Source organism: Pseudorasbora parva, chromosome 4, assembly GCF_024679245.1.
Source record: "Pseudorasbora parva isolate DD20220531a chromosome 4, ASM2467924v1, whole genome shotgun sequence".
NCBI classification, from domain to species: Eukaryota; Metazoa; Chordata; class Actinopteri; order Cypriniformes; family Gobionidae; genus Pseudorasbora; species Pseudorasbora parva.
Window position 1 is genome coordinate 27720451 of NC_090175.1, and position 24623 is coordinate 27745073.

General features: G+C 38.4%; 1 long non-coding RNA gene across 1 annotated transcript; it reads right to left on the minus strand.

Moving 5' to 3' along the window:
- Positions 1–20738: 20738 nt before the first annotated feature.
- LOC137073999 (uncharacterized) lies at positions 20739–23854 on the minus strand. The gene is made up of 3 exons (XR_010904848.1): positions 23461–23854; positions 23151–23197; positions 20739–21110 (listed from the first exon to the last, which is right to left on the minus strand). It is a non-coding gene; the product is annotated as an uncharacterized lncRNA (long non-coding RNA).
- Between the last annotated feature and the right edge of the window lie 769 nt (positions 23855–24623).

The window sequence follows — 24623 nt, forward strand, 5'->3', positions numbered from 1 at the left end:
TAAATAGGCTAGTTGTAAAAAGCCTACTTTATTGTATAGACCAATTTATTTTCGTTTACAAATTTTAAATTACATGACAAGAAAATATATGTATAAACATATAAATGTGTTTAATGTATAGCTACAAATGATAACGTGCATTACAAAAATAAACAATGTAGGCTATAGAACAACCACTTCCCTTTAATTTAGCCTACGCTTGAAGTTAACGAAAATGAACAATAGACAGCAGTTTCTTTGTTTAATTTACAAATAACTTACATAAAAAATAATAAAAAGCTAATAATAGCCTAGCCATTTAAATTGTTCAGTGTCGGCCACGCATTCAGCCTTTTGGAGGATCGATCTTTCGGTGACCGTCGTCAGTGATCATTCATTCATTCATTCATATAAAAACTTTATTTTAGCATCTAAGTCAGCAGTTTTCGTTTATTTGCATTTTTTCATATAGGTAATTCTGAGAGACAGAAGTCACATTTGATTTAGCCTATTTTTCGGTGATATTTATTTTAGCTACGGTGTTGACAGTAGCCCTATAGGCTATAAGAAAAATAAATGATTGCACGGGCAATTCCTATCCAGTGTCTCTCTTTCTGTAAGGGACATTTAAAAGATAGATTCTGGAAGCAAGATCTAAATTTAGCTGGATGAGTCGGGTCGGAAATAAAATAATTTATAGCGGGTGAGCACGGAGTGAATTTTGCGCGGGCGGAATGGAGCGGGAGCGGGACGAAAATTCACCCCGCGCAGAAGGTTATTTAAAGAAAGTGTATGAAAAAAAGAAAGAAACAGCGAAAAGGGTGAAAATGGACTGATTCCTCTTCTTGAGAGAATGGTTGAGAAATAAATAGCATTTAAAATTTGGGAAATTAAAGTTTATCTTGGTTGCTCAGGGCAGGGAAATGGGAACTGTGCAAATGCAAAAAACTTTTATTAACTTCAAGCGCTTGCGCTGTTGTGTTCAGTAGTATCCAGGCTACTTGAGTTATCGACCGCTATACCGTCTTTAACTGGGAAATCTGATCGAGTGCCGCGGGAATGCGGATCAGTCATATCCTGTAGTCACCAGTGTGCTATGAATTCTGGGATAGGGAAGGCTGCGAAGTTGTGGGAAGGTTCCATCTGCTGCACCCTTCCTTTGCCTGAGAACCGAAGGGCGCATTTTAAAGTCGCTCATGAATTACGGCAGCCTTCGTCGCACCGCTGTGACGCAATCGCACTTCAAATGAGGCCTTCAAAGGTGCAGCTCTCACTTTGGGACAGCCTTCGTAGTGCCGCTGTGACGTAATCGCACTTCAAATGCGGTCTTCAGAGGGTGCAGCCTTCACATTGGGACAGCCTTCGTAGTGCCGCTATGACGTAATCCCACTTCAAATGCGGCCTTCGAAGTGCGCACCCTTCACTTTGGGACACAGCTATAGAGATATGACAAAATACCACTCTATTTCCAAAACATATTTACAGTTTTTTTTTTTCTCCCCATGGGATGTTTTACTATTTATGTGTGCCTGGGCTACCTTGTTGGCCAACTTAACACTAGTTACCTAAGGCTGTGTGTGCCTTGGCTACATTGCCGACTGCCTTAGCACTAGAAACGCATGCTATGGGTGTCAAATGCCTGTCCTATCTTGTGTGGACATATGGGTTTTGTATTTAGGACCATTTGTGCTTCTGTCATTGGCTGCGTCCGAAAACCTAGGCAGCTGACTCGTTGCCTCACTGCCTTGTCACGCAATGACTTGTAAGGCAGCGTTTGTGCACGAAGGCACCCTGACGAAACTGATTTCGGATAGACTTCTAAGGCAGTGTAACACTTTAATGATCGATAGCAATATAGAGAGAGCTTTGGTGAGAACTAAACACATATTTAATTACTACATTAGTCATTTCTTGCTAGAAATGACATCAGAAGTGGAAAATATTGGTAAAAACAGACATTTACACACAAACTGACCAGCAAACGCAACTTTCGGACGGCATCTTTTTTCCAAGCTTTTTTCCAGCTCAACTGTCACTGAATGGAAAGCACAGGATTGTGGGATATCAAAGGCAGTGAAGGATACATGTATGATGACTTCAAAAATCGATCAGATGAAGGTCTCTCAGCAGACAGGAAGTGAAGCTAACATTAGATTCTGACATTGCTTGACGCCTTCCTGCCTTCAAATGTGTCCTCCAAAGGCAGCATTTTCCAGGTTTCTGATGCAGCCATTGAGTGCGTTTACATGCACACCAGTAAGCTGATAACTGCAAAAAATCTAAAATAAAAAAATATGCAAACCAGTAAACGGACAACGCAAGTAAACCGCGTTTACATGACTATTTATAAACCGGGTTGTTTCCTTGTAGTGCCGTCAAAAATAATAACGTCCATATATCTGATTCTGAGTTTTTCAAATGTTATGTCAGTTGTGATGTTAAATAAAGCATGCGCCGTGTCAGCGGGAGATTTACGGCTCATATTAACCCTTATGCAGTTATGAAGCGTTTTGACTGAACCTCTTCTAGGCTATTTCTGCTGCTTGAGAAAAGAGAACACCTCTTTACAATTTTCTGGGTCTTAAAAGAGTCTGCGTTTGTGATATATGCCCTTATTTCATGCAAAACGCTAGCTCGCTCTGTCTGGATGCGTTTAAATCTGCTCTAAGTTTGCATTTTTTTGTCACTTACCTTCAATAAGCCGACAGAAAGCAGGTTAATGCGTTTACAGACAGCGTGAAATCGAGGTAAGAGGCAAAAAACTACCTGTTCTGACCGGTTTATTCTTACGCCGTTTATGACCTTGCTCTGATAAAAGAAAATGGGTTACCGCATTTACATGACCATGTTCATTGTCGGCTTTTTGGGCATAACCGGCTTAAGAACGTGCATGTAAACACACCCATTGTCTGATCCCTCCCCCCTTGTTATCTAATTAGTATTTGATTTCTCCCACCTGTGTTCCCTTGGTCCCTGCCTCATTTGTTCCCCTTTATAAGCTCCATGTGTTTGTCAGTCTTGGTCAGATTGTTGTACTCTTTACATGTCCCGGTTTCCCCGTGACCCCTTCTGGTATGTGTTTTGTATGTTATTATTCTGTTTATGTTCTTTTCCCCCTCTTGGGTTTTTGCTTTAAGTTTGTATTATTTGTTAATAAATATCTCCTTTTTGCACATGAATCCTCACACCAGTTTTTCTTTGTATCTACCGTAACAATGGGTTCTCGTGAACAATAGATACAAAACATTGCAAGCAGATAGATGTAAGAAACCCATCAACCACCTGAGAAAATGTAATCAATTAAGTCATTAGATAATGATTACACAACCCTTAGGGCCACTTACTAAACAAGAAACAGGGCAAATTAGTGTGAGAGTGTAGATCCAAAAAACGGGAGTGTAGTCCTGCACATGATTACTGATGATGCGCCAATTAAAGAAGACATATGCAGCCAAATAAATTCCATAATTATACAACCTACCAGTTAGCCTCTGGTTTAAGATGTAAATAGTGGTGCAAATACCAGTAATAGTGCTAACCTTAGTAAATCACCTTGCATGATTCGTCCTCCAATAAATTTTGCATCTGAAAGGGTAACTCCTACAAATACATATACATTAAGGTCAGCCACAAAAACCTGTCCATGCCATTTCAGAGCTAATTTTTCATTGCTTAAATCATGACAGTAGTTTAGAGCCAAAAGAGGGTCTGTTAGTAATCTGGCCCATATATTCTTATTTGATAAATGAAAAGCTATTAGGAGCGATAATGAATGACAGGAGTGTGCTCTGACGCTGCATCATCATATTAAGAATAGCTAATGAAATATTACCCTTGAAATAAAAGAATGTGTCATTTTTTATGCAGCTAAACATGTACTCTGTTAAATGGAATTCTATTCTATTCTATTTTACTTTAACCTTTTCATCCATAGCTTAGACAGCATATACTTACAGAGATATAAACAATAAACCATTTGCTGCTGCATAGACACAACTGCATAATGCTCCAGCTTATGTTTAGTAAATCACTCCACAAGACTATAAACGTGACGCTTAGTTTAACTGTATTGATTGTTCATTTAGCGTGACTCAGACACAGTGAGCATCTGAATCAACCACACACATATAGCATAGCTAATGAAAACATTGCTCTTGAAAATGAATGCATCTTTAAAGTTATACCACTAAATATGGGGAACGCCGCTTAAAGCGCAAATGCTTATAACTTAAACTGTTTTTATATCTGGGTTAAACAGCATATAAAACAGCAATAACATACATATTGTAGTAAACAACAATGCTTATGCTTCTTATGCTTCTTATGGTTCTGCTTGACCTTCATCCCCGCTATCTGGGTCTGATTCGGGCCCAAATTGGAATGGCAATATTGACGCCATTATTGACACCGCAGAAGTGACTTCAGCTCGTAATGGTAAGGGCCGTGGTGTTTCTGGCCAACCTGTGCTTGGCACTTGGCACACAAAACTACATTTGGCCATCTAACCAATCCAAGACCATTGTGTTTTTTGGATGGATGGGCTTCATAGAAGCAGGAAGCAAACAACCCGTTCAAAGGGCAGTTCTTTCCGCAAGTGCTGTGCTTTCAGGGCTGTTGGGCATGGTGTTGTATTTGAGGTAAAAAATGATCGCACAAACTGATCGTTTCGTGTCTTAAGACATCAGTGTGTCGTCATGAGCCGCAGGGTTTAATTTGAAGTTGTATGTGCATGTGTTTTTTTTTTTTTTTTTACCCTAATAGAATTAGACCCCATTGACATGTTTATATGACTGACACACAGCAACGGTTGGAATTAAAAATCTCCATTTGTGTTGTACTGAAGAAACAAAGACTTACACCTTGGATGGCCTGGGGTTAAGCAGATAAATGTAAATTTAAATTTTTGGGTGAACTATCCCTTTAAATAACAGATTGGTTTCATGCTACTAACAGAAATGACATGAAGTTAATCGTTTTAGTCACTGGCTTGATTCACTAATGCATCAAGACGGCCAGCAGCGGGACTGACAGCATTACACAATTTAGAAAGAAAGTCTGTGTGCTTAAAAGATTAGCTACACATCAGAACTCACTGATCCCAGATCATTAATGAACACTGTTTCTCACTGTTTGTGGTTGTGCTGTCGAATCCATATGGTAAAGCCTGTGCTGACATCGTGACTGATAAACTGAATCCATTCTCTACTAATTCTCTGAGCAGGCAAAGCAGTGGAAGGGGAGGAAACCTTTCCTGGTATGACGTCATAACAGGAGATTCAGCTCGTCTGAGCTCTCATTTTCTAAAAGGGAGAGAAAGACAGCTAGAACTCGGTTTACACCAATCAAAATGTCAAGCCACTTGCGAAAAATATTGAGGCTAGGGGAACTCATGTTAATGTTGAAAATTAAAAATGTTATCAAATTTAAATGCCATGCCATGGGACATTTTAGAGACCTTGTCTCCTCATACAATAATAAAATGGAATAATGAATAATTACGAGACACAGACGGATAATCGAAGTATTATGTCAAGATCCAGGCAACCAGTGTTTTTTCAAACTTCTACCCGTGAAAATGCACTGGAACGGCAGTCAAACCTGTGACTGTCCACCCGTGAAATCGTACTAGATCGATGCACTCCGAGTTACGAGTTCTGCCGTCACATAGCCCGCAAAACAAAAATGGCAACCCCTATTGATATACAAATAACATACAATAAAAGGTATAATATCTTCTCTTGCCTTACGTGCCATTTTTTCTCCTCCATTTCCCTCAAATAAGCAAGGAGTAAGGCGATAGAAATGATTGTGAGCATATTCCCCATACGGTCCGCCATGCTTTGTTTACAACTAGCTACCGCATTTCCTTGAACTTACAGGCTCAAAAACCTGCCTGGAATGCAGCATTATAGTCCACTGCCACGTCACAACCTGTGATGTGGACACGATGTAAATTTTAAACAATTCAGTTTACCAGATACTTATATTGCATGTCTTCAATGATGTTCAACACAAACCTTAGGGTTTCATAACCCATTAACTAATGTTAACAAATGAGAACTTTTTGTAAAGTGTTACCTAAAAACGTTTCTGAAAATAATGATTAAGATGTAAATGCAAATGTATTCAGGGTCTATTATTTATTGTTTGTTTGTACTTGGTTACACTGCATTCTACATTATAAAACCAACCAACAAGACATTTTTACAACCTTGGCACTTGTGTTTTAAACTAAATATTTATAATAGGAACTATTATGACATGCCCATTTATGGAGTCACACCCTGAGGTTTATTCTTGTTTTAGAAGAACATGAACAAAACTGTGGAGAAACGATCTGCCACAGTCGGCCCCAGAGGAGTTCTAAACATCTCCTTCAGTGACTATATGCAAGAGGGAGAATTTTAGTGACTGCTCCACAACGGGCCATGCCATCAAGAGAGGCTGGAGAAAAGAGGAGGGGTTGAAGATTCGACAGGTGTAAGAGCTTGTTTCACACTAGAGCGCACAGCAAATAAACATACTGGAATTGGTGTGTGTTCACGCAAGGCTGGCTCACAGCTGGTTATGAGAGAGAAATGCAGTGCGGTTTTCCTCTTTGACAGTATGAAATAAGAGATGGGAGTGTGGAATACAATATTTATCAGGAGAGACAGCTCTAGCATTTTTCATAAACACAGTCGTTTATGTTTGCGTAGTAGGGACATATAGGTATTGCTTTGAAAATGGAGCTTCTTAAAAAATTAACTTTAAAACTTGCACAAACCACTTTGATCTGAGAATTTCTGATCAAGGCAACTGAGTGAGAAAGTAAATAAAACATTATTCACACATTTTGGAGTGTATTAAATATTATAACAAAAGGTATATTTTAAAGAATATACACTGTAAAAAAATAAAAACGGAAGATGTACTGGTAATTTTCTGCCAGTACGTTCTCCAGAAATTTCCACTAACCCTTAAAATACAAACAAATGCAATATGTAATTCAAAATACAGGTAAAACACCTGTAAAAAAAAAAAAAAAAAAAAAAAATTTCTTCATATTTATACAGTACATTGTGCCATATTTCACAGACATATTTTACAGTGTAGAATTTAGAAATATAATCAAGTATTAATTAATGAATTCATATTTGACAACCTGAACTTGTCATAAAGGGTCAAATTGTCTGATATTTTAAAAAGATTCAACCTCTACACAGTCATGAGTCTGAAGGGATCATCTCTATGTTATTATTTATTGTGCTTCTCCATGATATCTACCCAAATCAAAAGATGCTCGAAATCGAAGAGGGGTTGTTTTCATTTTATTGCATTTTTGTATGTTTTCCATAAAGTCAAAAACATCAGGGTGATAAACTTTTTTTACTTGTTACATATTACGGTTTTCAAACTGGGGTTCCTCCTCCAGAAGGTCCTAAGGTGTCCCAAGAACATTTCAGAGAATAAAAAGACAAAGCAAAAATGTCTACTGAATATTCAGTTTCATTTCTAAATGTTTCTCTCATGTCTTGCCGTACACATAGGCTACTTTCCAGAATTGTATGTTTGCTTTGTATCTTTCTAGTGAGTTTTTTCCCACTATAGTCTCCCTCATCTCGCTCACTTGGGTTGTAAGGCAGTATTAGAACATGCTGCTTACATTTATTGGGAAAGTTACTTATACAAAAAAGTTTGGAAACAGTATTTTGCATTTATAATGCTATACTATTTATCTAACAGTTTAAATGTTTGTTTGTTTTTTTCTCTTAAAAAGAGATGGAATTTTGGATGCAGGTCCCTCATAAAAGATTCACCGTATTTAAGGGTCCTAGGCATCATAAAGTAAGAAAACCCCTGTTATAGAGGACATATACAAAGGACAGATAGGATAAACAAATTTATTCATAAATTAATGTCATGTCATTGACTCTAATATAGTTGTATACTAATCCAAAGATCAGATCCAGACACAACTCTAAATAAGAGAACGCTGATGGTTGCCTTAATGTTCATTTCAGCATAGGCTGTCAAAAAGATGTTATACACTTTAGCAGTTATGTCAGCTGAGGGGACCCAGTCATGTCATTCTCAGCTCAGTTCAAGATTCTTTGATTTAGACAAATCACAGAGGATCTGGTTTTTAAAATTGTGCACTAACAAGGAAAGATGGTGTAGAACCACTGCTCCCCCACATGGCAGTCGTTTGTAACTTCTCCCTCAAGCCCATGTTTACAGTCTTGAGAAGGCGAGGAGTCTCTCTTGACGAGTCTTGTCTTTATTTCTTTACACACCCACCCACACACACACACACACACACACACACACACTCAATGTTGAAAGGGTCTCGTCACTAGCCTTTTTCTGTGGACTACGGAGGCCTTCCAGACAGGATGCTTTTGAAAAAGCCAAATGTCAAATGAAGAAGTTTTGGACAGGTAGGAAGGCGATTGAGGTAAAGATCAGTCAGATGTACACAGGGGCATTTACAGACTATAAAGAAGACTGAAAATTACACCGAATGGCACACCTGCGGGGACACGGTAAAGCATGAATCTTAATAACTGCCACTTTGTTGACTTTGCTCATGTGTGGAGCCATTTTTACACCATGGTATATTTGGACAGAGTTCGTTGCTGTAGGTGACAATTAGCCTTTCATGCTTATGAGGGTGATAATCTCCTCTTACCCTTGTCGTGACTATAATGACAAGTTCACCATAGATCAGGTACAAAGAGAATCATTGAAATATGTTCATGACACCAAGCTGAAAACCTCATTAGCATAGTTCTTAGATGTGACCTTCAACATGATATGGGGTATAAAGCATCTCAGTGTATGTGTGGACCTGCCTTTTTATAGCAAGATTCAATAAAAGCTGCCCTCGGTTGGATTTATCTTACGAGCCCTATGATAACAATCAGGCTGTTGTACAAAAGCATCAAGGGTGCTTCTTTGAGCTGCAGATGCACAGAATCAGTTTGATAAATGTCCTGAGCCCTGCTAAAAAGAAAGTGGCGTTCAATGGCTGTCAAATCTATCATTGTGTGATTAGAGTTCAAATAAGAGAGTGTGTGTGTGTGTGTGTGTGTGTGTGTGTGTGTGTGTGTGTGTGTGTGTGTGTGTGTGTGTGTGTGTGTGTGTGTGTGTGTGTGTGTGTGTGTGTGTGTGTGTGTGTGTGTGTGTGTGTGTGTGTGTGTGTGTGTGTGTGTGTGTAGACTGAAGCATCACATACAAACTCACTGTCCTGAGCAGTTACATGTTTTTCAAAGAGAAAAGAAGGGTTATGTCATCTGGCAAATCCATGAGAGCTGATTACTGTACTTGTTACCAGGGCAACTTGAACAAAAACACACATTTGTATGTTCGGTTCATTGTGAACAGAGATCCAAACTGGTCCAAATGCATCTCTCTTGATGCTGCAAAGAATACATTTTTACTTCTATTTTTACTAAATGTTTCATGGTTTGCTCTCATAATATATGTACTTTTTTATTTCATGTTTTACATTGCAGAGACTTATTATTATGATTATTAAAGGGGTCATGTGCTGAGAAATCTAATTTTCCTTGAGCTTTTGACATATAAGAGGTCATGATACTATAAGAATATCCTGTAAGTTTCAGAACTAAAAACGTTAGTTGTAACACTACCAATTCCACAAATCACAGATAAGATTTCAGTTTGAGTTTTCTTTGACTTCCTTTACGATTCCACATGGAAGTTGTCCAGTCTGTGTTGATATATCTCCTGAAGGGACAGCAGAAAATCTAATTCTGTGGTAAGAAACTAAAAAGATACTATTTTTATATAATGGGTGACAGTGGCAGGGTTGTAACATGTATTGTAACAACCATGTAATTACATACATACATACATACATACAACAAAGAACATTTTTTACATTTATGTGATTTTAATAATTCTTCGGAATACAAATATTTATGTTAATTTGCTCTTGCTCACACACAGACACACACACACACACACACACACACACACACACACACACACACACACACCACGCACGCACATGTCGTGTTTCCATGTTTTATGGGGACTTTCCATAGGCGTAATGGATTTCATACTGTACAAACTGTACATCCTATCCCCTTACACTGCCCCTGCCCCTAAACCTACCGATCACAGGAAACATTCTGCATTTTTACTTTCTCAAAAAAACTCCATATGTGTGATTTATAAGATGTTTTCCTCATGGGGACCTAAAAATGACATTTTGTCCCCATAACGTAGGGATTACCAGGTCGCACGCACACACACACACACACACACAGACACACACACACACACACACACACACACACACACACACACACACACACACACACACACACACACAGTATGAATGTGCACATACAGATATGCACAAGCACACAATATGCACATTCACTCCCCCTATTCACGCATATGTTATTGTTGCAGCCATTCATTTAAAATATAACTGTTGTTGTGGCATATCACTTGGAGCGTTTTTTGTGCATTTTGTCTACCTGTAACTTACCATAACCCTACCCCAGTTCTGGGGTAGGTCTTTAAAATATTTAGTTAAATATCTGTTTAGTGCTAATTTATGTTTTTTTATGTTTCATTTTTACAAATTTTAGTAATTGAACTTATTTATTTAGTTAGATGACAAGACAACACTACTTTCTACATTTTATTTTTTAAGTTTTTCATCTTATATTTGTTAGATAAACCCATAAGTAATTAGGGGTTGCATGATAAGTCGAAGCAATTTAATTAACCTCACAAATATTGTTTTCTGCCACCTCTGCTAAAAATTACTTTAGAAGTTTTGGGCTTTGATGCCAGAAGATAGACTTTATTATCAAAGATGCAAAGCAGAGTTGGTCTGCACAGCAAGTGCAGAGTCTGTTTTTGTCCCGACTTTTATACTCTTTTCTATATACTTGAATCTAAGGCAGAGTCAATATATTCCATGTATGCCACTATTGTTGGAACAAGAGAATTCAGTTCATCTCATTTTCTCATATGATGGTAGCACAAAGCGGCATCAGTTCATTATGTCAGCACAAGATAATCACATACTGTGTCTTCTCTTTATGGCAACTCATCATCTGTGAATACATTCCTACTCTTACAGGCCTACACACACACACACACACACACACACACACACACACACACACACACACACACACACACACACACACACACTGATAATAACTTTGATAATAGAATGACTTTTTAATATATTCACAATCACATTGATTATACTTGATTAAGACACACTCACCTTAAAGGACAACTCCGGTGAGAAATAAACCTAGGGGTAATTAATCTATAGTTTTATCTATAAAAACAGATTAGCTTATAACACTAGTCTATGGGGCACAGAGTAGTGAAATTAAATCGCTAGTTAAAACCACTAACAAGGCTCAAAATAGCCTCACACTAACACAGTAGCATAATGAGGGTCCCTACAAGCAAACCGAAGCATTGAGAACTTTGTACGAGTACAAACAGTTTAATAAGAAGATACTTTATAAACATAGTGCCTTACACGTTCACGGACAGGCACCATCTTGGAAAACAGTCTCGACTCATCGAGCCACGAACGCTATGCTAAGTGATGAACTGTGACTTGGAATCTCATATGGTCCGTTGTTTCCGGAAGAAAACACTAAACACAACAGAGAAAATAAATAAATAAGAATAAAAATGTCCATGTTATTACATTTCACAAACTTAATTCCTATCGACCAGCTCTATTAGATCAGCGCTCATGGATCGATTCGTCGAGACTGTTTTCCAAGATGGTGCCTGTCCGTGAACGCGTAATGCACTATGTTTATAAAGTATTTTCTTATTAAACTGTTTGTACTCTTACAAAGTTCTCAATGCTTCGGTTTGCATGTAGGGACCCTCATTATGCTACCGTGTTAGTGTGAGGATATGTTGAGCCTTGTTAGTGGTTTTAACTAGCGATTTAATTTCACTACTCTGTGCCCCATAGACTAGTGTTATAAGCTAATCTGTTTTTATAGATAAAACTCTTTACATTCGATTTTCATGAAAACACATCCCAGAGAACGATCTACTCGGTAACCATCTGTTAATTACCCCTAGGTTCATTTCTCACCGGAGTTGTCCTTTAAGGATTATTAGGAACACCATACTAATACTGTGTTTGACCCCCTTTCGCCTTCAGAACTGCCTTAATTCTATGTGGTTTGATTCAACAAGGTGCTGAAAGCAATCTTTAGAAATGCTGGCCCATTTTGATAGGATAGCATCTTGCAGTTGATGGAGATTTTTGGGATGCACATCCAGGGCACGAAGCTCCCGTTCCACCACATCCCAAAGATGCTCTATTGGGTTGAGATCTGGTGACTGTGGGGGCCATTTTAGTACAGTGAACTCATTGTCATGTTCAAGAGACCGATGCATGGACATGGTCAGAAACAATGCTCAGGTAGGTTGTGGCATTTAAACGACACCCAATTAGCACTAAGGGGCCTAAAGTGTGCCAAGAAAACATCCCCCACACCATTACACCACCACCACCACCAGCCTGCACTGTGGTAAGAAGGCATGATGGATCCATGTTCTCATTCTGTTTACGCCAAATTCTGACTCTACATCTGAATGTCTCAACAGTCTGACTGACCATCTGAATGTCTCAACAGAAATCGAGACTCAGCAGACCAGGCAAAAATGTTCCAGTCTTCAACTGTCCAATTTTGGTAAGCTTGTGCAAATTGTAGCCTCTTTTTCCTATTTGCATTGGAGATGAGTGGTACCCGGTGGGGTCTTCTGCTGTTGTAGCCCATCTGCCTCAAGGTTGTGCGTGTTGTGGTTTATCAAATGCTTTGCTGCATACCTCAGTTGTAACGAGTGGTTATTTCAGTCAAAGTTGCTCTTCTATCAGCTTGAATCAGTCGGCTCATTGTCCTCTGACCTCTAGCATCAACAAGGCATTTTCGCCCACAGGACTGCCGCATACTGGATGTTTTTCCCTTTTCACACCATTCTTTGTAAAGCCTAGCAATGGTTGTGCGTGAAAATCCCAGGAACTGAGCAGATTGTGAAACACTCAGACCGGCCCGTCTGGCACCAACAACTATGGCACACTCAAAATTGCTTAAATCACCTTTCTTTCCCATTCTGACATTCAGTTTGGAGTTCAGGAGATTGTCTTGACCAGGACCACACCCCTAAATGCATTGAAGCAACTGCCTTGCGATTGGTTGATTATATAATTGCATTAATAAGAAATTGAACAGGTGTTCCTAATAATCCTTTAGGTGAGTTATATTCTGATTACTAGAAATCTCCCACAAAATGCACAAAAAATCTCAAAAACATCACCACAAGGATTAGCTACGTATCAGCCCAGGTTACAGGTATAGTATGAGCTGTTATTTATGAATTGTTTACCTATAGGTTTAAGTCTAAAAAGCCACGTTTTTAAGTTTTAAGGCAATGTCTCCCAAGCACAAAGGTCACAAGTAAGCCGTTTTTTCTTTTTTTCTTCTTTCTTTTTAAATAGATCATTTCACAAAATCCATCTCAATGGGCTCCAAATCTGGGGTGTGAATTGTGATATCCACCTCTCTGGATACCTTAGAGGACATTGATTTGAGTGACAGTTACTCTTCCTGTTCTCTAAGTGAAACAGGATGCTCCACTGTGCTCTCTCTCTCTCTCTCTCTCTCTCTCTCTCTCTCTCTCTCTCTCTCTCTCTCTCTCTCTCTCTCTCTCTCTCTCTCTCTCTCTCTCTCTCTCTGTTTATGTAAAAGACTGTTTATGTATAAACTTTAAGTGATACGCTACACTGAAAATCTAGAGAAAAAAGTATTTTACAATTTGTAAGGATTTCAGTTTAAGACATATAACAAATGGCTTGACATGTTCGTATAATACAGAGAGTATAGAAAATATTGAATAGCCATCTGCAACAGAGGGGCTTGAGCAGAGATACAACTAAAAGCTCAAATGGCATTAACTGTTCAAGGAAAAGCATATATATGTCACATCATGCACTGTAAATCCCTTCATTTATTTAACTTGCTGTTCAGGCCAAAGACGATAAAAAAAATTCAGCACAAACTCTATAAAAATTAGAATGAATTGTCAGAGTAGGCATATTATTCTCTTGTACATACTGTGGTCAGTGATGTAGAGGATGGTTTCAAGTTGAATTTTGTATCAAAGTTATGTATGATTTATTTCATGAGTTCACACTTACAACAAATTAAATAGAGTAAAAATTATGTGCATTTGGCGTGCTGTCTGGGGGAGGGCTCTTGTTAGAATCAAGTGAGGAGATGGGTCGGTAGAGGGATGATAAAATGAAAATGGTCAACGAAAGAAGGTAAATCTGCTGTATTACACACCTCTAATTGTTGATGTGATGTGCTCAACTCGTGTTTAATTAGGTTTAATTATCTGAGCGTGCACCACTTGTGTTTAATTAGGTTTAATTATCACATGCTCCTCCCGAAATTTTTGTTATTAAAAACATCACTAAGTTTTACAGTACATCTAAATGTATTTTAAGTATATAGTACACTTGGGTGTTTGGGGCATTATTTGTTGGACTTTGGTGAAATATATATGTTCGTTTTCAATTTAATGAAATAATATTTGTATAAAAGACTGCAGATAACCAAGACACACTGGGTTGGTGTGCTTTTAAAGCAGATCTGATGCATTTTTGCACTCCATTCAAAGATCAATGAATGTATCAAACTTGCTGTGTGAAAGAGCCTTGGGCAATACATGATGTTGCCAGCTTTTAGTCAAAGTCAGTGTCATTGTTTGCATGCGTTCTTATGTTCTAAAAGCTGCATTCAGTGATTTTTAAATATGTAGACTGAAAAATGTCAACCCTTCATTTATTTAATTTTTTAGAACTTTTAATTTATTCATCTATTAAGTTATCTTTTTTCTGTTAATGTAATTTATTGAAGCTAATCTAAGAATATTTGTGTGCACAGTATTGTATTATGTTATATATAGTATATTTTTGACCAAGGGTGCATCTCAAGCCTAGTCCACATGTGCAGAGGTATTTGTTATAAACAGAGTTTTTGCCTGCAAAAACACGTTATGAAGCTATAAGTGGCAATATAACCCTAACCGTAAAGCCATGTTGGCCAATCAGAAGCCTGGAAAATTTTCTATTGCCGGTAGATAATAAATATTATTTATTAACTAATTTTAATGACCAAAAACACAATATTTTTCAGGTGTCCTACATTTGTTACATTGTTACTACACTGGAAAAAAAAAGGAAAACACACATTGTCCAATTAACTTAATCCTATTTTTTGCAATCTATGAGCCTGATCTCACGAAAATGCATATAAATAGTGCAATCTCGTGGAATGTATGCGCCAAAATGGGTTTTGGCATGCATATGGTATGCGGTTTTTCTCATGCATATAATACGCACTTTATGCCGTATTATACGTATGAAACACCCACGCCACCACACTTTATGGCGTGCATATGACACACCCCCAACCTACCAGAGAGTGTGTCATATGCACGCCATAAAGTTCATTTCATATGCATGCCAAAACCCATTTTGGCATATACATTCCACGAGATTGCACACTTGTCCTTTTGATTAATGTAATTCTCTAAAATGTGCAATCTACTAGATTACATTATTTTGGGTGAATGTAAACCAATTAAAGGTGCCCTAGAATAAAAAATGTAATACATATTCCCAATTTGGCAGTGTCCTTATGATGTCGTCAAGGCGTGACAGCTGAAAACCAGATGGCAGGGTTTGCCGTAGCACTATATAAAGGAGGTAAAAGTTTTCCAGGCACTTCTGTGGACACACCGGTGCCGGCGCAGAGGTCCAAGCCGTTCCATGGCTGCAATGCAAGACCGAACAGCGACACAGCCGAGACACAGAACATTATTATTTATTTATTTTTTGAGACACGGAACATCTCAACATCATGCCGGATGCTGATGACGATGGCCCGGTGCAAACGCCGCCAATCAACCGGCAACCTCAGCCACCACGCAAGCCCGAGGGAGACCACCAGTGAGCAGCCGACACCCAGAAGAGAGAGCAGCCGCAGCGAGCAACATCAAATGTCCTTCAAACCAGAAGCAACCGCAACAATTCAAACAAAGACAACAGAGAAGCGGTGGAAAATAGAGAACAGTGATCAACGTCCTTTCAGTAGGTGCTTGCAATCAGCAACAGCATAATATTAACATAATAAAATAAAATAAAATCTAAATCTAACTGTACAGTTAAAGGTGGGGTAAGTCTTATTTCAAAACCGTTTTAGAAAAAGGACACGGGCCGAGTGGAATAACAAGCTTATAGCCAATCAGCAGCTTAGGGGCGTGTCTACTATTGATGGTGAGAAGAGCGCTCGCTCTCGCTCTGTGCACTTCATTATTCAAAACACACGAGTCACACATGACGGACATTAGCTGAGAACTAGCCTAATATATGGTGCTTGACTATGCTCATGTGTCATGTTCGCTTGTTTGTCCATTTGCAATCGTATTGTGTCTCACTTCACCGATGATAAAGACCCGTTCATTTCCACACCGTATGGAGCATCTAAATCTCCTCACCGTGTGCTTCAAGCATCAGCTCACACAATGTCTCCGACAAGTAAGATACTATACTCCTAATATATGTTTGTTTACTCTTTTCATGATCTATATAACCCTTATCCAGTTATAATTGTAATATGTCGTTAGCTGGACTGTCGTGCTTGTGTTCTATAGAGTCGTTCATGAGAACAGTTTGATCGCTATCTCTAATCTTGTCATAATTGTAATATGTCGTTAGTTGGACTGTCGGCTCGTGCTATAGAGTTGTTCATGAGAACGGTTTGTGATTTTGTGATCGCTATCTCTAATCTTGTCATAATAATATGTCGTTAGCTGGACTGTGTGCTTGTGTACTATCGAGTTGTTCATGAGAACGGTTTGTGTGTGTTTTTGTGATTGCTGTAACTCTAATCTGGTCATAATTGTAATATGTTCGTTAGTTGGACTGTCTTGCTCGTGTACTATCGAGTTGTTCACAAGAACGTTTTGTGTTTTTGTGATAGAAGGGATGACTTTTTCATTGAATATTCGACCTGGATTAGATACACAGAGATTCTGCCATCCCATAGCCGTTGATGCCTCTGGGTTTACGTATGTGTGGGGCGGAGCTATCAAAATAGAGACAAAACCCTTTTGAGGGTAGGGGCGTGTTTGTTTTGGTGATTTGAAATACCAACAACGGTTACCAGATAGCACCTACTCCACCTGTAAGCTTGGAACATACTCTGCAAGAACAAAGAAATTTGTTTGTTTTCTTGAGGTGGATAGAACAAGAACAAAGTTCGTTTTGGCCAGTGCATTCATACTTCACGAGAAAAGCAGGTGCTGATCATCTGCGTTTCTCCACATTAACCACGCCCACTTTACATCTCTGACCAATCACACAATAGTTCTCGGACACTGACAAGAAAAAAGTTCTGCTCAGGCGATGTGTTGAGAACAAGCTGCGAGAACTCTCAAACCAGGGCTGCAAGAACAAAATGATGTCATTTTGTTCTCGCAGCCCTGGGAGCGAGAACTTTTTTCTCTGTTCTTGTGGAGTATGTTGCAGCCTTTAACATGCTTTATGGGTGGAGAAGCGGCGAACAGACAACGCCAGTGTCCTCTCCCCCACATTGCATATTAAATATTTTGGGCTGCGTCCGAAACCTAGAAAATGCTGCCTTCGGAGGACACATTTGAAGGCAGGAAGGCATCAAGCTCCATCCGAATCTAATGTTTGCTTCACTTCCTGTCTCCTGAGAGACCTTCATCTGACCGATTTTGGAAGGCAGCATACATGTATCCTTCGCTGCCTCAAATATTCCACATTCCTGTGCTTTCCATTCAGTGACAGTTAAGCTGGGGGAAAAAGATGGCGTCCAGAAGTTGCATTTGCGGGTGTCACATGTCTGTCTGTCTGTTGCCACCGGCATCCCTCATTAGTTTAGTTTAGCCCTGCTCTGTTAATTAGTCATTATCTGTATCACCTATCCCCCTCGTTATCCTCCTCATCAGTCTGTGTATTTAGTTCCTCTGTGTTCAGTTCTTCTGCACCTGGTCAAGCTCCTTTTTCTATATGCTCTGAGTTCTCCTACAAACACATCAGTCTTGTGGAAGTTACTTCCAAACAAATACATTATAGATTATGGGTTACTGTTATTTAAAAGTCATTCTTTATATTACAATTGTACTGTCTCAGAATTGTAATGCGTTACATTAATTAACTCCTGTATTACTTTTTAGTTACTTTCACCAAAATAACTACAGAAATAGAACTTAACATCCTAAAATGACTAAATGTAGGCTACTAGAGCATTTTACATCCAGTAGAAAGCAATATGATGTAGCAAAATAACTGTGGGCTACCCATTCTACTAACAATATAGCATATAATTGGCAAAGTGAAGGCTCAAGACAATGCAAGAAAGGATGACATACAAGTCTGTTATATGTATTGTAGAGGTAAAGTGATTATTTGGGAATATCTGGAGTTTGCTTGGGTCTATTCATAGACACAACAGAACTGTATATAAACTACGGGTGTCCCCGACTAAGGATTTAAACATTTGAATGAGAATTGTCAAATCTTTCTATGGTCGACTGATAGTCCAATCATGTGTGTGTGTGTGTGTGTGTGTGTGTGTGTGTGTGTGTGTGTGTGTGTGTGTGTGTGTGTGTGTGTGTGTGTGTGTGCGTGCGTGCGTGCGTGCGTGCGTGCGTGCGTGCGTGCGTGCGTGCGTGCGTGCGTGCGTGCGTGCGTGCGTGCGTGTGTGTGTGTGTGAATGGGTTGGGAGGGGCACGACACTAGTCAGCAGGAGGGTAAAACTTTTTATTTTCCTTTACACACTGCACACAACAACAACTTTTCATAAAGCGACCAAAACTGCCTGCAACTGACAGACGAACTGACAATGGCTTTCTTATTTAGGTTTAAATAAAAGTTAATGTGGTGGATAAACATTCATAAAACGTTTTCTCATAACATTTTAAAGCCGCAATCGAAATACAGAACATAACACAAATATATAAAAGAACATTTTGATAAATAAACCTAAAAAAAATACCTGCCTAGAGAGTTTTTAGACAAAGGTTGAATTTTACTGAATTTGCACACGCCTTCACTGACTATGTCACACAATACAAAGGGATTTTCATTTAGTCTTTATTTACAAACTTGGATACCACATGCGGCTATTGACTGAGCACGAACAGGTAACAAATTTTTCATTCATTAATGTCTTGTGGTCCTGCTGCTTGTTTGTTTTTTAAACAGTTAAATTTTGGGCTAAAAGTGTGTTATAAAGCAAGCATTTCTGAAAACGTAACAAGTAAAATATTACTGAAAATTGATTATTAATGGCTTACACTACTGCAAAAGTTACAGCAAAAAGTAATGTCACTGTAATGCATTACTTTGTAACACGTTACTCCCAACACTGTTCACCAGGGGGGGGGGGGGGGGGTGAAATGCTGTTTCGTGCATACTGAGCTTTTTACACTGTTAAAGAATTGTATTCCCATCCTAAGCATAGACAAAGTTTCAAAAACTAATGTTGGACGTTTGATGGAGTATTTCTGTGTCAAAAATACTCCTTCCGGTTTCTCATAAGTTTCGGCGAGTTTTTTTCGAGTATGGGTTGGCTTGACGTTAATAGATCGGAAGGTCCTTGTATGGGCCATACGGGCTCTTCTCCCGGTAGGGTGCGCGCGCGCATGACTAGAGCGAGAGAGAGGAAATGCACGCCGTAAACAGTCTCTCAGGTGCAGATCCAGTCGTCCGTGAACACTTATGTGGCGCGCCGCGCTCCACTTTATTCCTATGGTTGACGTCGAGCGACTTCAACGCTTCAGCACAGCATTCCGGGAAGGCAGCGCTGCATTTGAACCGATTTGAACGCAGAAATGACGGGAAGCTTCACAGCATCGTTTCAGTCGCGTCTCAAAGGTTTAGGCATTTACACGCCACTGCTGTCACAGGACTTCACCAAATCATACCAAAGAAGTGTGTTTTTGACAGAGCGATCGCAGCGATAAAGGTTCGGTCCTGCTTTGGAAGCAGCCGGTGAGTAAAACTGCTTCAAATGTCTCTGCTTTTGGCTACCGTCGCATGAGTAAACATCAGTAAACGACACGATCGCGTGCTTCGTCATTCAAATGCGCTAACGGTTACTCCATTGCTGTTCTCTGTATAACGTTACACTAGTCTGACGTGCAAAACCGTTTTGCTTGCTACTTCTAAGGTCTAGTCGCATACAATAGTCCATAAACCGAATCATGTCCTCATACACTGCACTGTAAAACCCAACAAGTTACGGTAACTCAAACCATTTGAGGAAACCGATTGCTTCAAACCAATTAAGTTTTAAAACCATTAAGTATGAGTACTGAAAACTCATATACATTGAGTTAAATTAACTCATATTTTAGTGTTGTTTAAGTGTTAAAACTTATATTTTAGTGTTGTGTTGATCAATTATTAAGAGTAAACTGAACTTAAAGATTTTAAGTTAATTTTATTAATTCAGTTTGAATTCAGGTAACAAATCTAACTAAGTCTTAACAACTACATGGTTACTTAAATGGTTTTAGGAAACAGATTGCGGCAAATGGTTTAAGTTCATCAAACTCAAAGTGATTAAGTTACATAAGACTAAGCACAAGCTAACATTGGTACAAAATGAAGACAGAACAGGAGGGTATTTTTAAGTAATTTATTGAAATATAACATTTACATCATAAATACAGTATGCCATATGTTCACAAATATAACTAGACAAAAAATATTAGACTTTTTCACCAAATAAAACAGCACAAACATGTTTAAAAAAGTCATAACATTTAAATAACCAAACATATAAAATAAAAAAAAATTATGTAAAAAGGTACGTTTCCTCAAAAAGCAAAAGCACTGTATGATCTTTAATGTACTCTAAGTGTATTGCACTGACCGAAGACTTGGCAGACATCACCACCTCATCTTTAAAGACAATCAAAGCATCCAGTGGGTTTAAAGGTAACGTTCCCTCTTCCTCCTCGACAGTAAGGATGGTGACTGTTGGCTTCTGCACCTGGTCAAGCTCCTTTTTCTATATGCATTGGAAAAAAAGTTTGTATGTCACCACATATAAAAATAACCCTTGTCAGGGCAGACACCATATTTCAATTTTCATAAAAAAAAAAAAACGTTGTTATAAGGAACGGATTATTGTTGATTTAATTGGGCGTGTGCTTATTTAAAACCCTGTAGTTCAATTTTGTAAAGATGTTAAGTTGTTTGTCAGCAAGGTTTAATTGGGGGAAAAACATTTTCAGGGGTGTATCAGCCGAATGTTCTAGACCTTGAATTGAATGACGAATTGAATTGAATTGAATTCAAGCGATAATGCACACATTGCAAAACATTTGTTTTTCATGTCAGTATGTCATAAATAGAAAGAGGCAACAGTTTACTGTCAAAGATTTGTCGCTCACATCACGCCGCATCCAGTGTAGACAACATAACGGACTATAAGGGGCTCTTTTGTCCTGTCGCGCTGCTCACATCCGGTGTAGACAAAGTGAAACAAGACAGATTTGATTAACAAATTTTAAATGGATAATGGCAAGACATCCTTGGTGTAAATTACGTTCTTCTTTCAGATTAATATAATCAGAGCAGTATTGATAAATGTCCTGGTTAATCCAAGCATTATAATGGCAGTAAATGGCTGTCCAAAATTTGAAGCCAAAAAAGTGCATCTATTCATTATAAAAGTAATCCACATGACTCTGGAGGGTTAATAAAGTACTTCCGAAGTGAATCGATGGGTTTATATAAGAAAAATATCCATATTTAACTCGTTATAAAATAAGAAAATAACTAGTTTCGGGCGCAACGATGACGTCGGATATAGCGTAAAAAAGCATAACAGCCACGGCGTTGACGGCGGACGCAGCGTAAAAAACATAAATGATGTGACGATGATGTCGGGCGTTGCACAAGCGTTTTGAATCACGAGAGGATATTTTTCTTACACAAACCCATCGATTTAATTCAGAAGGCCTTTATTATTCCCCCGGAGCCGTGTGGAGCACTTTTAAAATGGATGGATGCACTTTTTTGGGCTACAAATTTTGGGCTGCCATTCACTGCCATTATAAAGCTTGGGCGAGCCAGGACAGTATTAATATAACTCTGATTGTATTCGTCTGAAAGAAGAATGTCATTTACACCAAGGAGGACTTGAGGGGGGGAGTAAATCAGGGTGAACGATTCCTTTAAGCTTGAGCTGAGATTGGTTTATTATGTGTCAAATAAGCTTTTGCTGTGCTCAATGTATATGCTAATGAAAGCCTAAATTAAACGTTTTGAAGACTAGATTTTCAATGGACAGATTAATAAAATTCTTATGTGTTTGGAACAATATGAGGGTTGGTAATTTATGAATCATGACTGAATTTGTATTGGCAAGTGGACTATACATTTAAGACAACTTGAATGATCAACTATCAGTCACTGTAACCACACCATGCATTTATGCTGGTGGCAGCTGAAAGGTTAACATGTTGCTAAATAAATGTAATGTAGTTTTGACATGTGTCCTACCTTGTGTTTTGAAAACATCTCCTGACTCTTCCTTTTAAATAGTAACAGACCTGCCAGGATCGTAGTTTTTTTTATAATTCATGACAAGACTTCTTTCAACCACTGCAAATCTAGCATTGCCAATTACCTTACACCTTTACAAACCCAAGGCAACTTCAGGATAACTGCCAGTGAAAATATAACACACGAAATGTTTCTGTTTATATTAGGAAAGCCGACTATAACAACAACTTTCAAGACTTGACCAGTATTCTCCTGAAGCAATACAACATGACTTTGAATGATAGACAGACTGGACTTTGTACTTTAAGCCTTTTTAAAAAATCATATTGCTTCAGAAGACTTACAAGTTGTGCTAAAAGACATTTATGGTCATAATTACGTTTGCAAAAATAGCAATTCATTCAAAAATTTTAATTGAAGAACAAACTTATATTTGTATGAACATTATGTAACTGTTCATAACGTTATCATTTGCATTTTGCACAGTAACGTTACAAAATTCCATTGATTTGTTCAATGTTAATTCTAACTTACTTACTCATAGAATTGTAGCCACGTTGCTGCCATTGCACCTTCGTCTTTGCTCTGAAAAGATTTAAAAGCATGGCAACAATGTGTTAGTGTGAGTTTCAAATGAGAAAACGTCATGAGAAACAAATAACAGTTTAAAATTTTATCTAACGTTAGCAAAACAGGATCTAAAATGCTCCTCAAGTCACTTTGTTCACCCCGGAGCTTCAGCTGCTTTAGTCAAAGCATCACATATGATAGAGGAAACTCGAATTCGATTAACAATACATTTAAAACGGTTGTAATATAAGGAATGCGTGAGTTTGCATTAACGTTACCTTTTGCTTTAACATAAGTTAGTTAACGTCACTGTGGCACGAGACGAGAGACATGGAAAGATGACCAACTGTCTCAAAAGCCAGCGTTTATCTGTCCGACTGTGAGAAAGCACAAACATATATTTTTTAATTCCCCGCTGACAAACTGCAGTGTAAAACAGCATAATTAACTCCAAACGTGTACATTACCGTTGATAACACTGGTGCAATAGCGCATTTGCTCCTAATGTTAGATTGTTTGCTGGCTAACTTTACACACAACATTACTGAGCTGGTTAATCTTCGGATAAACATAAAAGAGTTACGAAAATAACACCGAAAACGTTCAAACATGAGCGAAATATGAATAAATAAGTTTGAAACGCTTACCTTTTGTTTTTCTTGACTGTAGCGTGAGGCGAGCCGTCCTGCTGTGACTGGACTGAAGGAGGGAAAATGGTGCGGTTTTTGTTACCTCGGAAACTCACTGGCCGGATGATACTTTGACATGACTAAATGTAATGACTTTAAAAGAGCTTAATGTAAGACTGTAGGCTTAATATGAGGTAGATTAATGTATATACTATTGTTTATTTATTTATTTTATCAGCTTTTAGTCTTTCCTGTAGCTCAATGAGTAGAGCATGGCGCAACGCCAAGGTCATGGGTTCGATTCCCAGGGAAAGCAAGACTTGACAAAAATGTAAAATGTGTACCTTGAATACAATGTAAGTCGCTTTGGATAAAAGCGTCTGCCAAATGCATAAATGTAAAATGTAAATGTAGTTATTTAATTGGCTATAGATGTAAAATACTAGATTAAATAAATATCTGTAACTTAAACCATTAGGATTGAGGTTTGCTTACAATAATACATTTTTGAGTTAACATCACACATATTTGTTAAGTTGAATTAACTTTTTTGGTAACATTAAGTAAAATGAACTTATTTCATTTAGTGAATTTCACTGTTAGGTTTTACAGTGTGTGAGTAAAGACACAGAAATGTGGAGAGGCCACTAAATACAGTACATACCACAGAGATGGACGTCCTGATGTTGCCGTTTCTCCTGTTGAATTTATTTCTGCCTCAGATTTGATTCTGGATAATTATCTGTATTAGCTGAGACACACGATACGCCTCCAGCCGCTCGTTTTTTTTCCGGAAAGACTCGGTACAGCCT